Source organism: Macaca mulatta, chromosome 7 (assembly GCF_049350105.2).
Source record: "Macaca mulatta isolate MMU2019108-1 chromosome 7, T2T-MMU8v2.0, whole genome shotgun sequence".
Classification (NCBI taxonomy): Eukaryota; Metazoa; Chordata; class Mammalia; order Primates; family Cercopithecidae; genus Macaca; species Macaca mulatta.
Genome location: NC_133412.1, coordinates 138,964,494 through 138,980,199, shown reverse-complemented (window position 1 = coordinate 138,980,199; position 15,706 = coordinate 138,964,494).

Below are 15,706 nucleotides of genomic sequence, written 5' to 3'. Positions count from 1 at the left end.
AAGGGCCTGACTGAGTAAATCCCTTCCCTGCAGTCAGACACACTGGCAGGTGTCCTTAGGCCCAGATTAGAAAGGTGGCTCCGGGCCCTAGGTGCTGCTGCTGTCGTTGGTATGCAGGCAAACGCTCCTAGCACATTCGAAATCTGAGGGGGTGGATGCTAATAACCCATAATCAATGTTGCATTTGCCAACAGCCAAAAGAAAAATGAACCTTTAATTGAGCAAGATTTGGCATCAATCAATGATGTGACTTTAGTCAGGCAAAACCGACAGATTACTGAGCCGGACACCCAACTGTGAGAATTGCTCTCTACTGGGGTGAAGAATGCAAAATGTGGATAAACAGCCCATCTTGCCAGGCCCAGGATCATAACTCACTGGGAAAAAACACCTCTTTATATCTGTTTGTAAATCTTTTTCATTTTTCTCTTTTTTATGTTCTAAGAGCTTAACTTACTTTGTACCTCTGAGCCCCTTCACAGAAGTTTTGTGTTCTTATACGCTAATGATAGTTTCTAAGAAGCCATTGGACACAATGGAATCAGCAGATTTCCAGCACCCACCCAGAGAGCTGATAGAAGAGGAGCTTGAAGAAGCAACAGTCGGAGGCCAGAGAATTCTGGCAAGATGGTGGGGACGACGGCCACACTGGTTTTGGATCTTCCTAAATCCCCACCTAAAAACACAGATACTAAGTAGCAACACCAAAAAACCTGGCCATGGAAAACATTTTTCACAAACTAGCTGATGGGGTATCCCCATGAACCCCAAATACAAGCAGGTCAGGATAAACCACCAACTAAGCCCTGAGCACCCTCAGTATCTGTGAGGGAGTAGAGGGAAGTCCTGGGCAGCTACAGACCCAGCACAGGAGAACTCCAAACACCAACAGATGGGAAGCACTGCAGGCCTGAGACCAGCAGCTGTTATTGGGAGGGGCTTTGCTCAAGCCAGTGGGGGCGTGCAAGGGATCTGTGGTCTGCTCTGAACTATGAACTTTTGAAACTGACCAGCCAGGGTACCCCTCCAGCACAGGGCCCCAGAACAAGAAAACTACTAGGAGGGAAATCAAAACTGAGCTGGCGTGGGCTACAGACTGATGAAAATCAGCTTGTGTGTGTGTGTGTGTGTGTGTCTGTGTGTGTGTGTGTCTGTGTGTGTGTGTGCGTGTGTGTGTGTGTGTGTACATGTGCGTGTGCGCTGGTGGCCTCCCCCCAACCTGCTGAAGTGCCTGGAAGGCTCTTTCCTTCCCAGGCCCTCCTGTTGTTCTCAGTCATTGCTTTGATGACCTGTGTGGACACAGTTCTGCAGCTCCAGCACTTCTCAATCCTTTCAGACATGGTTCTGCATTCACCTTCTGGCTTCATGCATAATTCCAATCGATTAGTCCTAATTCTGCCCCCAAGAGTTACAAAGAAATCTCCTCTCTCTTCCATATGACAGGTTTCAAATATTTGACAACTGCTATCAGGGGCCCTCTAAAGAACCTCTTTTTCAGGCCAAGCATCTCCAGTTTCTTCAAAAGCTCCCTCTACAGTGTGACTTTCTGAAGCCTCAGTCCTGGCCACCTGCCTTTGGGCTTTTTGCAGTGCAGAGAAGCAGTATGGTATAGCGTAAAAAACACCAGTCCTGGTGCTAGAGAGCTTGTTTTTAAGTTCTAGAATTTCTACCTCCTGGCCTCAGTTTTTTATCCTCTCTGAGCCTCAGGATTTTTCATCTGCAATATGGGGATAATATGAAATCCTGGGTTTATCGTGAGGCTCAGGGAGTTAATAAATGTATCTTCTTTGAGAGCCCTAGAGCATGGTAAAAACATATATGTATATATATATACACACACACACGTTTGTGTATTATTTCTCCAAGTTGTAACATCAGTGGCACTTCAAGAGCCTGGAATAGACCACTCCAGAAGTGATCTGTTTAGAGGAGGGCACAATGGGACTATTCTATCCCTATTCTAGTCCAAGGCTTTTCTTAATGTAGTTTAAGTTACACAAACTTGGCAGATCCTTATTGAGCTGGCAGTCAACTAAGCAAGAGCCACTCCATTTACTTTAGACTCGTAATTGTCTCAGACAAGGTTATACATAATGTCACATGTCACCTTAATAAAAAGAGCTGCTTTCAGCCCCATATAAAGGGCCTCCTATGTTGAATTAGATGGGCCCATCATTCTTTTCCCAACTTGGTCCCAAGGAATATTTTATCTGGGAGGAGAGTGCAGAGATTATCCTTTCTCATTAAAAAACTTTATAGTCATATACATCTAAAATTCATTTTCCTCAATATCCTTTCATTGATTTTCAACCCTGGAACCAATGTAAAGATTTAAGTTATTCCCATCTTCGGTATAATCTGCCTCTTCTGGATAATAAACTCCATATACCCACTGTAGGACATAGCACATCCTTTTACTCGACCTAGATTTATGTCTTTCAAGTTTCCCAGGGTATCTTCACCAATATGCCAAGATTTGTTCAACAGCTTCACCACATGGCCCATGGGTTCTTGATTATCTCCTTAAATACTGCCCTAAAATCCAGCCATCTTTTAAAGTCGGCAGTAAAGTTTTAGAAAATGCATGTGATTTGCTGTTTTAATGAAAGTGTACCTTAAAAAATAAGAGGCAAAGCATGTTATTCACCTCGGGTAAGAAGGCAGAATCTCCTGGGAGCCCGGCAGCTTGGCTTGTGAGGCCTGAATCAATAAGCCTATGTCCACGTGGTGTCAGTTACCTTGGATTGCCAGCCAAGAACATAGGAAGAAATAAACAGCCTCATGGGGACTAATGTTGGAAATCAAAACATTCACACTTTGTTGGAATCATTTGTCCTCTCACATGCTGTGAGTGCACATAAGCTTTCAAATATATACTCTTCTCCATGTACCTACTTCCAGATATAGGACTGCCCTTACATCCAACAAGAATACTAACTTCACATACATTATTGGTGAAAGGGTGATGGCAATATATAGGTGTGTAACGATATTATCCAGTGACAGCAAGGCAAGGAATAAATTCTCACCTCATAAGACTTCGAAGGGAAAAGAAGCTGGTGACTAACCAACACCGGGCTCTGGTTAATAGTCCCACTGGTGACAATTCCCAAGTGATGTTGATCAGCCAAACCGCCATAGGCATTTGAGTAGCTAAGCACATCAAAGGCCCCTGTGATATTTACATCCATGTGGCTATATCTGGGACTTAGTTGGATGTATATTAACAAAAAATGTGTTTGTCAAATATCCCAGACAAGATGGGTGGATTTTCACTGTTTCAGTCCCTCCCCTCCCTGGTGCCCCTTAGGCCATTTGTATTTTGTAGTTTATGATTTCCAAGAACTACTTCTAAGTTGTTGACCTCAGGATATCTCCCAGTGAGATCGCAAACTCTGTGAATACAAGAACCAGGTCTTCAGATCCCTTTCTCTCCTCACTCAGGTCTTAATCCCAAGCCTTTTATAAAGCAAACACCCAATAGGTATTGCTTCACCAAATGGCCTCATGTGGTCTCAGAGATATCAACATGACGTCAGTCTTGAATTGCATTGCGCTGCATGACAATAACTGTAAAGAGGGAGGAACTGGGGCCAGGCGCGGTGGCTCAAGCCTGTAATCCCAGCACTTAGGGAGGCCGAGACGGGCGGATCATGAGGTCAGGAGATCGAGACAATCCTGGCTAACACGGTGAAACCCCATCTCTACTAAAAAAAAAAATACAAAAAACTAGCCGAGTGTGGTGGCGGGCGCCTGTAGTCCCAGCTACTCGGGAGGCTGAGGCAGGAGAATGGCGTAAACCAGGGAGGCGGAGCTTGCAGTGAGCTGAGATCCAGCCACCCCACTCCAGCTTGGGTGACAGAGCGAGATTCTGTCTCAAAAAAAAAAAAAAAAAAAAAAGAGGGAGGAACTGGGGCTTGGAAACTGTCCTGCAAAACCATCTCTCCCCACTCCTACTACAGATCCAATGACTTGTTGGTCCTTTGATGTATTTTTGCCTTGGTTGTATTTTTTTAAATCATGCTATTAGGGTTTTGTTTTCTTTCAGGTAGTGAGTTGAAGAGATAACCCTTTCTAAATTGCCAGCATTCCAAAGAGTCACAGGTATGAGGCCAAAGGCACTCCTAACAAGAAAGGTCAAGTGTGGTCACTCACGCGAGAAGCAGAGCAGGGCAAGCCACTTGCCCCCAATCAGAGACAGTCCCTCCGTGTGAAATGCCAAGAAGCCTGCTTTTGATTTGTGGCAGCCTATAACCTGGCCATTGCTTGAGGTCTGAGTCTTAATACATTTTCTCCACTTTCCAAGTGTATACTTACTTAAATTTTAGAATCATCTGGTTATAAAGTCCTGGAGGTTTTGAGGAATAAAACAACAGGTCAGCATGAAGTTAAAGAAGATAAATGAACACAGACCATGGGAACAAGGGCTGATGCCTGCTGGAAACTCAGCTAACCTGGTGTCGCAGAGGCACTGGCCTGATTGCTTGAGGCAGCTGGGTCTGAATTAAAACTGGACACACCTGGAAATGATCATTTTTCAGTTTGCTTGGCCTCTTCCCTATGGGTGGACCTGGCCGCCTTGTCTTATGTAAACAACAAAGTCACACATTTCTGGCCAAAGAGGTTGATCGAACACATTCATGGCAGGGACTTCACTGTCAGGAACAGATCACCAAGTACAGAAGGAACACACTAGACAGGGAGACAAGTTTATCACCCACAGTCAGTCTCTCCTAGTGTGCCTCTGGCCAAATACAGTATGACAATAGACATGCTGCTTCACCTGAGTCCCTCTTAAGGCAGACCAGCAGCTCCCAGTGCCCCAGTGGCCCACACAGGACTGTCTCCAAGCAGCTAACAGACAGTGGTCACTGGTTGAGCCAAGAAGAGCTTGGTCTCAGAGGTCCTAAGTCTAGAGCCTGGAATGAGGGCGAGGAGTCATGTTCCTGATCTCCCTTGCCATCCTATGTAGGGAATGTTGAAGGTCACTTTCATCAGACCCACAGAGCTAACCATCCCTTTTATAAAGACTGAGTCCAATGGGCTCCTGGCACACACCCTGGCAGGCAGGTTGGTTTGAAAATTTTGAAAAAATAAATAAGCAAAAGCAAGCAAACCAAAGAAATAAAACCAAAAGGACTGACTTCTCCAGCTGACAGGGCATGTCCTATACCCACCTCCAGGAGCTCTGTGCCTGAGCCCAGCTGCCTCCTCATTGGAGGACTATCCATGTCCCAAGCTACCTCTGTCATGAGAAGCCCTGCTTCTCTCTATTTTAAACCACCTTATAGTAAAGTCAAGACAATCAAGCAGTACAGTCAGTAGCCAACCCAACTGGTATGATGACCCCAACATCGCTGACTGAGTAAGCCCAAGACACAGAAGGTCAGTCCCTTCAGCATGGTCCCTTTGGCAACTGGAGGAAAAAACACTGATGTCATGGTTTTAAGACTCAAGCAACGTGATCTACGCTAGTGGGTAGAGCACAGGTGAGGGGCATCCAGATATGGTCCCACTCCATTCATGACTGAATCTGACTGTGGTGCTGGCTCAGGAATGATTTGCCTGGCACAGTGGTGGGCATCTGACATTTCAGGATTTGGCGGCTAGTTATAGTCAAGGCAGTGACATGCTTTCTGTGACTTTCCTTTGATGAAGAAAGTAGAGTAAGGGTTGCACCAGAGAGGAATCATTTTACTGACAGAAACCGCTTGTGCAAATTTAAATAAAGGGATATTTATTCTAAAGGTCTGGATTAAGTGGATCCAAGGAGAAGGTGACCAAGTAGACCCTGGAGCTGGGCCCATTTGGAGACCCCTGCAGCAAGCGTGCCTGGACCTTCACCCTAGCACCTGTGCATTGATCCCACTCAGCAGCCTGATTCCTTCCTCTTCATTTTCCAAGACAGGGAATCTGATTGGCTTCTGGCCAGTCAGAATTGGTCCCTTTTTAGTCAATGAGATTGGGACAGAAAGGGGACATGATGAAAGGACTCCCCTTGTCTGATTAGAGTAAATGTAAGTCCTCTGGGAAGAGAGTGCAGGGACAGGAGGAGACTGGTGGGCAGTTCTGCCGCAGAAGTCACCTCCTATTTGACCCCTTAGCAACGGGGCAGGATTCTTCTTTGTATCCCAGCATTATGACTCAGAAGAGTAGACCTGGAGCAGGGAAAACCCTTCCAACCTGGCCATCAAGGCTGATTAAAGGGAAACCAGGTGCCTTCAGGTCAGTACATAGATCATTCGGGAAAGTTGGAATGGGGGTGGGAGGGAAAGGGCAAGATGATATGCACGTTGCAGATTAATTAAATGTCTGCATAGAGTGGACTCCCCTGCCTCCCTCAGACCCTGTCTCCTCTGTGCTCCCACCCAGAGGAATGGCTAATTGGCAGAAGGTCAGTGCAGTTACCTAGACTCATTCCAATCCGTCCAAGAGGCAGGAAGGGCAAGGAAGGAGTGGTTGGATGACACACTTTTATGCAATCATCTGGAAATCTAATTTGTGGAACAAGTAGCCATCTGTTCCATGGGTGACGTGCCAAGGTACCTGCCAACAACAGAACAAGCTTTCTGCTGTTCGGGTAACTAATTGCATCTATGGGACCAACACAGCATGAAACTCAACCCGTGGAATATGATATCCCACTAAATTACCACTTTTGCTTCGGCTTTTCTTGGGGAGCCAGTATGCATACTACAGAGTCTCTGAAACAACAGCAGAGAAACAGAGAGGTTGGGCAGCCCCGTGCCCCCCAAAACGGGATAGGACAGCAAGTGTCAAGGGTAGCACGTTCCCGGAGCTGTGCAGGAGACTGTGGCTTTGCTCTAGTTTCTTTTTCCCTTCTGAGAAACACGGATGTTTGACTCAGTATGAAGCTGGGGAGGGGAGTCAGTGCCTAGAAGCGCTAAGTTGCTATCAGTGATTCCTTTTATACCTTTTTCTTTTCTAAGATACCTCGTTTAGAAACTAGAGGGAGTAGAATGTACTGGAGGTACGAAATCTACGTCTTCACCCCTATCACCATGGATGGCATGGTGGCCAATAGTTGCCTTTTTTAAAGTTTCAATGGTACTTTCATCAGTGTCATAAACTCCTCATAGAAGATGACCTCTTGTTGTTTGGTATCCCCTACGACGAGCATCACCCTGCAGGAAGCAAGCCAATAGCAGGTGGATTCTCTTTCACCTTCCGCACCCGCTATCCCCAGAGCCCTGTCCATAGGCAAGAGAGTCTCAAAGAGCCAAAGCAGACTTGACCCTAGGTTTTTGTACTGCTTGATTAGTTATCAAGAATGGATGGCTGGATCCATATCTATTCTGCCTCAAGAAACTTAACCCCAAACTCTTAGTGACAGTACATTTTTTCATCTCTGTTTTTTTTTTTTTTTAAAGAATATATCAGCATCTTCAAAAGTGTACCAAGAATACCAGTTGTCATATGGGCCTTAGTGTCAGCTGCTTTGGACTTCCAGTGGACTGGGAACAGGTCTCTCATCATATACCTGGCTGTCTGCTGGGCTCTTTCCAGCGTCTCATTAAATCCATATCATGCTGGATTGGCTCTGAGCATCTGTGAAAAAAAACCTTCCTGTTTTCCTGACAAAGCAGAACCTAGCACACTGCCCTTGTGTGATGAATACTTAGCGATTATCTTAGTGCAACCAAGAGGAAAAAGCAAGGGATTTAACCAGCAGGGGGGAGTATGTTTAGCACTCAAGATGCTAAGCTGCTAATAATCAGCATGAACCAAAGGTACTTCTGGCTCTCTGGTCCTCCAGGGGTGGGTGAAAGGTGTTGCATCAGAGCGGCTGTGGAAGGCAGCTCCCTAAAAGGCAGAACAGCCATTCGGCTGGGCCCACTATGAAAAATAAATAAGAAGTACTCAAAAGGATGAAATCAGCATTATAGAGATGTCTCCATTAGCCACGGGAATAGAGGTTTCAGGTGGAAACCTCAGAATAATCCCACAAAACAAAATATGATACCTAACAGTCAGTTATGAAATGGATTTTATGAGGTTTTTGGTGTTTCATTTTTTTTAATTTAAGAGGCGACTATAGAGTACCTTCTTTCTGACTGTCTTTTGCTAAGAACTGGGAACCCATGAGCCAGATGGCGGAAGGAATGTTGGCCAGGATTCACAATTCAGTGTCACCTCAGAGGTGACATGAGCCCCAGGAGCATGTTGGTAAATGTCTAACAACTAGCTCTCCCATAAAAGCCCTGAGTTGTAGTGTTTGCCATTTTTAGTGGTGTAAATGCTCCTGCCACAGCTGGTTTCATAGTATCAACATAATGTTACCGAACAGACTGTTGGAAGAGATGCACACAGATAGTAGCATTTCCAGACAGATTCACCAGGTGTAACAAAGAAAACCCAAGAGCATAGACAATAGTAAAATATAGCCAAATCGTTAGGAAGTCATGAATTTTGAGTACTTATTAGCTTTGTTTTAAATGTAATTTATTGAAGTGTGAGTTTATATCATTTAATTTTGAATACTCTTTCTGGTTCACAAAATGCCTGAATATTGAACAAACCTTTGCAGGCTTGTATGAGACAGACCCCACACACCACTGTATCCACTAGAACAGAGGCTGAATTCAGGTGACAGAAACCAGGAGACCCACCAACTTTGATGGGGCCTGGACTCTTATGACTACATTCAAAGAAAGTAATCACTTTTCATAAAAATTGATATATAAAAAAAAAAAAAAAAACAGTATCAAGGAACACCTAAAATGCACTTGTATGGCTTAGTCTACCATTTGAAATAAAACATTTGTCAGGCCTGTAATCCCAGCACTTTGGAAGGCCGAGGCAGGTGGATCACAAGGTCAGAAATTCAAGACCAGCCTGGTCAACATAGTGAAACCCCGTCTCTACTAAAAACACAAAAATTAGCCGGGCATGGTGGCACGCGCCTGTAGCCCCAGCTACTCGGGAGGCTGAGCCTGGAGAATCATTGAACCCAGGAGGCAGAAGTTGCAGTGAGCGGAGACCGTGCCATTGCACTCCAGCCTGGGTGACACAGTGAGACTCCATCTCAAAAACAAACAAACAAAAAATTTGTCAGTAAATTTCTCGTATTGGCACAATATTGATATCTAAAGGCTTTCCATGAAATTCAATATGTAATAGAAATTATGGTACTGGAAAATTGCGCTCAAGTGACCAATCATTAACAAAACTCTAATCTTAATTCAACTAAACTTAAAACCTTAGGAGATTTTAAGAATAATAAAAAAAATTTTTTTAGGATCTCTTAACTTATATCTCATTCTCAATTTTATTGACTAGGTTTTTTTTCTTAAACTATGCCTTTTCGATGCCTCAGAGTATCTGATCATTGTTTTTGTACAAAGGGGAAAGGTAGGAGGCCGTTTCCTCTCCGGGAGACACTGGGCACAGATATGTAATAATTAAACCACAAGGCAGAATTGTCTGTTGCTTTAGATTCTATGTATTTGAACTGTAAAGTGTCTTTCAACTCCAGAACTTTGGGAATCTACGTTTCTATCTGAAGGGCCAAGAAATTCCTTTCTGTCATGTGTGAGCTGGAAGAGTTTGCTTTGGAAACTCTTTCTGTCAGTGATGAATTGTGCTTCCTCTGTCTGGTTCTACTGGGTGCTGGAGATGCGCATACACAAGTCCATGGCAAGGTCTACAAAATTCTCATACACCAGGAGAAATTCACCCACAAAGTTCATTTCAGCGTGTTCATAATAGCTAAAAAACGAAAACAACTTAAGTGCATGGTAAGGTACTGGAAAAGCTCAAAACAAGCCCCGCCCTGGGCCTGCTTCCTGCAATAGCCTCAAGGTCTTTCCTCTTCCGCTCAGTCATCCTCAGAGGTGGTAGGAAGTGGTGAGAGATCTAGAAAGAAATGATCAGGCAAAGGCTGAGTTTTCTGTGCCAGGAAACATATGATGCACAGTCTCTTGGAGACAAAGTAGAAGTAGAAATGTCTCTGGGGACAAAGTAGAAGCTGGTGATACGAAGCAAGTCTCCAGGAATAATGTGCAAATGACAAAAATCCCAACCCTGTACCTGTAAGAACTCCAAAATTTCCTGGACCAGGTGTGGCTAGGGAATTATTCAATTCCATAATTCCCATGTGGGGTTCTGTTGTCCCCCCACCCCCACACTTTCCTTGAGTCTGTCTTTTGCCTCTTCAGTCACCACTGCCCACCCCGCCCCCCGCCGACTCCAGAGAAAAATTAGGTGTCCAAGTCCCTAAATCTGGTGCCACTTCCATTTCCACACATCCACCTTTGTTAAGTTCTGGTGAAGGAAACTACTTTAGATCTTTGTTCAAAAGTCATATATTTCAAATACAGTTTTATGTGGTGAAATTCCACCTTAAGCTGGCATTTATTTGACTCATTTTTCTAACAGAAAGGTCTGGTTCAAAACAGCAGAGTTAGCTGATTCTCAGCTAGTAATGGTTGCTAGGAAACCATTCTGTGGCAAATCAGAATCACAGAAACTTTGACTTCCCCATCTTGTGAACTCCTATGGAATTAATGCAGGCTCAACTCGTTCAGTGATGAATCAGTACTGCCCAGGGATATCTCTTCTCTCTTACTGTTAAATTGTTATTTAATAATTAACTTTTATCTATAGTTTATGTCCTAGCTTTCCAGTTAGTTTTTAAACTTCAGAGGACAAGTCTCTTGGCCTGTGTACTTTGAGCCCCCCACTTGCAAATGCCTAGTCGGCAGGGCTTAACCAATATGCACTGATTGTATTTGAAGGCAGGTGGTCACATGAAAGAAATGCCTCCAGATTGGAAAAAGAACAGTCTGGTACTTTCTACCAATAATTGAGTTTTCAAAGCTATTTTGTTTCTTTGGCTTGTATGTCTGTTTTCTGCTCTTAAATTTGAGGCCACAGAAAACTTGGTGGAATAGTCAAGAAACAGTTATATGAATTGATGCAATTTCTTTAGAGAACAATTTGGTAATATTTGTTAAAGCTGGAGATACATGTAGGCAAGCCTATTGCTAGGTGCATAAAATTCTCATACACCAGGAGAAATTCACCAAAAGAGCTCATTTCAGCAGTGTTCATAATAGTTTTTAAAAAATGAAAACAAATGTTAATAAAGAAGAATAGATTTAAAATGGTGGGATGAGTGTGGTGGCTCACGCCTGTAATTCCAACACTGTGGGAGACTGAGGCAAGAGAATCACTTGAGGTCAGGAGTTTGAGACCTGCTTGCCCAACATGATGAACCTCGTTTCTACTAAAAATACAAAAATTAGCCAGGTATAGTGGCATGCGCCTGTAATCCCAGCTACATGGGAGACTGAGGTGGGAGAATTGCTTGAACCTGGTAGGCGGAGGTTGCAGTGAGCCAAGATCTCACCACTACACTCCAGGCTGGGCAACAGAGCAAGACTCTGTCTCAGAAAAAAAAAAAAAAAAAATGGTGCCAGATTCCTGCAACAGCACACTACACTAATATCATTCTATGCTACACAATGCTATATCACACTAGGCCATACTAACAGTTAAAATGAGCTGGAGTTACATATGTCAACATGGTAAATCATTGGACAAAACAAACCTATTTGCAGAGAAATGCATATCATATGATATTATTTAGATAAAGTTTAAGATGCGTTATACCAAATTGTGTGTATGAATATAATATATAGTAAAAACTTACAAATGATATATTATGGTAATAAAATCACTAAATTCAGTAAAGTGGTTGCCTTTGGGAAAGGGGGAAAGAGGATGCATTTGGGGACTATACAATTTTTCCTATAATGTTTTATGAAAAAGCATATTTGAAGAAAGCATAAGCTGAGTGTATAATGGTTATATTATTCACCATAGGTTTTTTATGTTTTATGTATTCATTTTCTTTCTGGGAATTTGTTTTAGGGTGACAAAAGGCCCATGATTCTTTCACTTGGGCAGATCACTGCACAAAGCTGGCACAGGAGAAGATAGTTAATTTCGGTTCAGGTATTTGATTCCTGCCGAGTTAGATGGATTCTTTTGAAGTTCTATCTACACACTAGAAAGCTCACATGAATTAGGTCTTTTAAATATCAGTTATAAAACAAAGGAAGGTCAGACAATGAGGCATGATTTTTTAAATATAGTAAATAATAACCTTTCTTTGTTTTGCCTTGTCTGAATAAAGTTAATTATAAAAGCAGTGTATCACTTTGGCAACTAACAATGCCTAGAGCGATGGCTCCAAAGCTTTAATAAGTGTAAAAATCACCTGGGACGCTTGTTAAAATGCAGATTCCCGAGTCCCACTCCCTCCCTCACCATGATGCTGAGTCAGTATAGCAGGGTTGAGGCCCTGTCATTTCCATCTTTAGCAACCTCCCCAGCTAGTTCTGGTGGGTGAACAGGGTAACCTTCGAGTAAACTGGGACTCTCTCAGGCAGATAGTCCTAACCATGAACCAGAGAACGTTAGTGATTCTGATTACGAGAACACACTGCGAGCATTGCGGGTGTAATATTAATATTAGCCAATAATTATCTGCTTGAAAATTCAAATCTACAAATTATCACATACAGCCTCCATTCATTCACCAAATATTTATTGAATGACTATTATGTGCACAGTGCTCCTTTGCTCTTCCTTCATTCTACTCTGTGACTCTCTTTACACATATCCATATGTATATTTTCACATAAATGCGGTCAAAAAATTCATCATCTTGGCTTTCTCTTTTTTTTGCCCCCAAAGTCACACTGATGTGCCAGGAATACTTTTTTCCCATGAGGTTGGCGGGTAGGTGCAGTATTTTTGTGCTTAACCACCCTTTCCTATTCTCCTGCTTCTTCCATCTATATTAGCCACCCCTCACCCAGATAATCTATGTTAACACCTTAATATGTACCCTTCAATATATTTCTTTATGCTCATAACATCTTATAAATACATAAGCACAGCATATTTATGTGTACGGATGACTCAGTGTAATAACATATACGGTCTCTCTTCTGGGAGCTGACCATATTTCAAAGGAGACAATACACATTTACAAGACAAAGCGGGGAAGCTTACACACATGGCACAGTGCCATAGCAATACAGTGAAAAAATAGATGGAAAAGACCTATCAGCATGAGGGTTGCAGCTTATGAGAGGCAGAAAATAGAAAGTGTAAGGGGTCATCAAGAAAATCCTCACTGTCATGGTCTCCACATGGACCGCTTGGATCAAAATTAGCTCAAAACCCAGATGCTATGTGTACTAGAGACACGTCTGCCAAGTCAAGAAGGAAATGTCTCTCCCTCAGAGGACGGAGCTGAGGGGAGCATCCTTCCCTAAGGTGGGGTTCCTGGACCCCAGGAGCATGGTGGGCCTGGAGCCAGGGGAAGGTCAGGTGAGCAGAGGCACCGTGTTCAACTGAGCAAATGCCACGGTGATATTTGCAGGCACAATCATGTAAATGTTATTTACTGTGAGAAATGCATTTCCCAGGCAGATGCTTCCCACCATGTATTCACTTGGCTGCCTCAGAAAGAAGCGAGTCTTTGCTCAGCCTCCCAGGTGGGTGTTGGTGTGTCAGGGGTCCTGTGATTGAGACTTGGCAGGCAACTTACAGGTGTAGCTAAAATCCTCCTCTTGGCTGGTGAAATGGGCTTCTGCCCCAGGAGTGGCAGGGCCTGAACTTGTAGCCTTTGAAGGACATGTCAATCTCCTCCTTCCAGGTCAGCCCTGTGACTTCACCGAGAAGGGAAGTGAGGCTTTGGGTAGAAGCTGCTGCCTTGGTGAAACCAGCATCAGAGCTCAGGGATGCAGCAGGGTTACAAAAAGATGAGAAAGTGACACAGAGACAAACAAAGCAGCCAAACAACAAGCAGCCGGGGTCTGTGAGGCGAAAGGAGATTGCTGCCTGTTCAAAAGCCCTCACTTCTCATTGCCTACTGGGCAGCCCTATTCATCCAGCATGGCTTTTATGTTTTCAGTCCTCTTGGCAGAACAGAAATGTAGGGTCAGAGGCTCTCCAGTCCTTGGCTGGACCAGGTATCAGGTGGAAAAATACAGTCGCTAAACAAAGAAATCTACAGCATGACTTTCAATGCTACCTGGGCTGGCCCCATACCACTCAATGGAAACAACCAGAACCCACTAGAATCCTCTAAGAAATATATTTGTTGCAGTCCTACCAAAGTAAGGTGATAAAGTTTAAAAGCCACTGCACCTGGAATTGAATACCTAGAAAGACAGCACAGTAGAAAGAAAATGAGACATCAGTGGTTGATATTCCAGCCCCACCACTTGCCTACAGGTCCCTTAACCTTGCTGAGCCTCCATTTCTTCATTTGTAGAATGAGGATATTAACATCCTCCTGCTTAACTCACCTGATGGATGTAGGGATTGTGCGCGGCAATGACCACTACAGCATTTTTGAAATAGTAAAGGTTATATCATGCTAAGGTATTTATGGCACTGTTTCAGATCTTCTGCTACTGAGGATTTGAGAGACCCCGATCATGAGGCCTCAGGAGACATGTACAACCTAGGAACATTTAGTGAGGACACCCAGGCAGTGCCTAATTACCTGCTAAACGTGGTAGAGAAGAAATGGCCACAGCCATTGAGAAAATCAAGTGATGACTCTGGTCTATAGGGTATAGTTTCAGAGAGGGGTTGGGAGTTGAGTCAGTTCTTGCAAATTTACTGACAGTAAATAATGGTACAGTTAAAGAACCCAGGTAAACACAAAGCATATAGTGGCTTTATTAGAGGGTAGAGAGAAGTTATCTGTGCCCCCAAGTTGGCAGGGTATCTGTGAAGCTAAGCCTACATCTCCCCCTTATGAAATGGCCTGTAGGTGTCCTCTGCTGACCCCACCTACCTTTTAGATGAGAGAGAATGAACTACAAAGAGCCCTCCAACCCTTCATTTCCTCATACTCCTTTCGTTAGGTTTTTCCCCCAAGGCCCCAATGCTAGGAAAAATTTTCTACAATTAAAATTTCAAGCAGTAATCCAGGCACTCCAATCTACTTTGTAGGGCAGAGTGTAAATGATAGAAAAATAAGTGGATGTCATTACCTTTTCCCTACTTATTACTTATTCAAAATATAGATGGCTGCCAATCAGCTCTTCAGATTAGCATGAGATCACCAGTGTCACTGCACTGAACTAATAGGATAATCCTTTCTTTAAAATTTTATTTTTGTAGAGACAGGGTCCCACTGTGTTGCCCAGGCTGGTCTCGAATTCCTGGGCTCAAGTGATCCCCCCACCTCGGCCTCTTGAAGTGCTGGGATTAGCGGCGTGAATCATCACACCAAATTAATAGCATAATTTTAACTAAAGAGCCACGAAACTTGGCATTTTTGTTAGTACATACGTTATTATCTGTGTAAATGTACAATTTACAAGAGACTTTCTGAAATACTGAAAAGAGTTCAAATATCTGATGGGACCTGAAACCTCGGATTTCTAGGTTGGCAATCACTTTTCTAGAAGGTAGTTTATAATCCACCTGCCATGACAAGGAAGTTAAAAATAAATTGCCTTGATCAACTTTGAGGCTTAGAAGTGAAATGAAGGTGACCAGAAGAGCATCCACGCTGTTCATCTTGGATCTTCCTCCTTATTTTCCACATACTTCAGAGCAGGACCCTCTGCCATCAGCCCAGTGGGTTTCTTCCGAACGGGACTCAGTGGTGGACCCTCGGCCACGAAAATCTCTTCACTCAGAAGCAGCC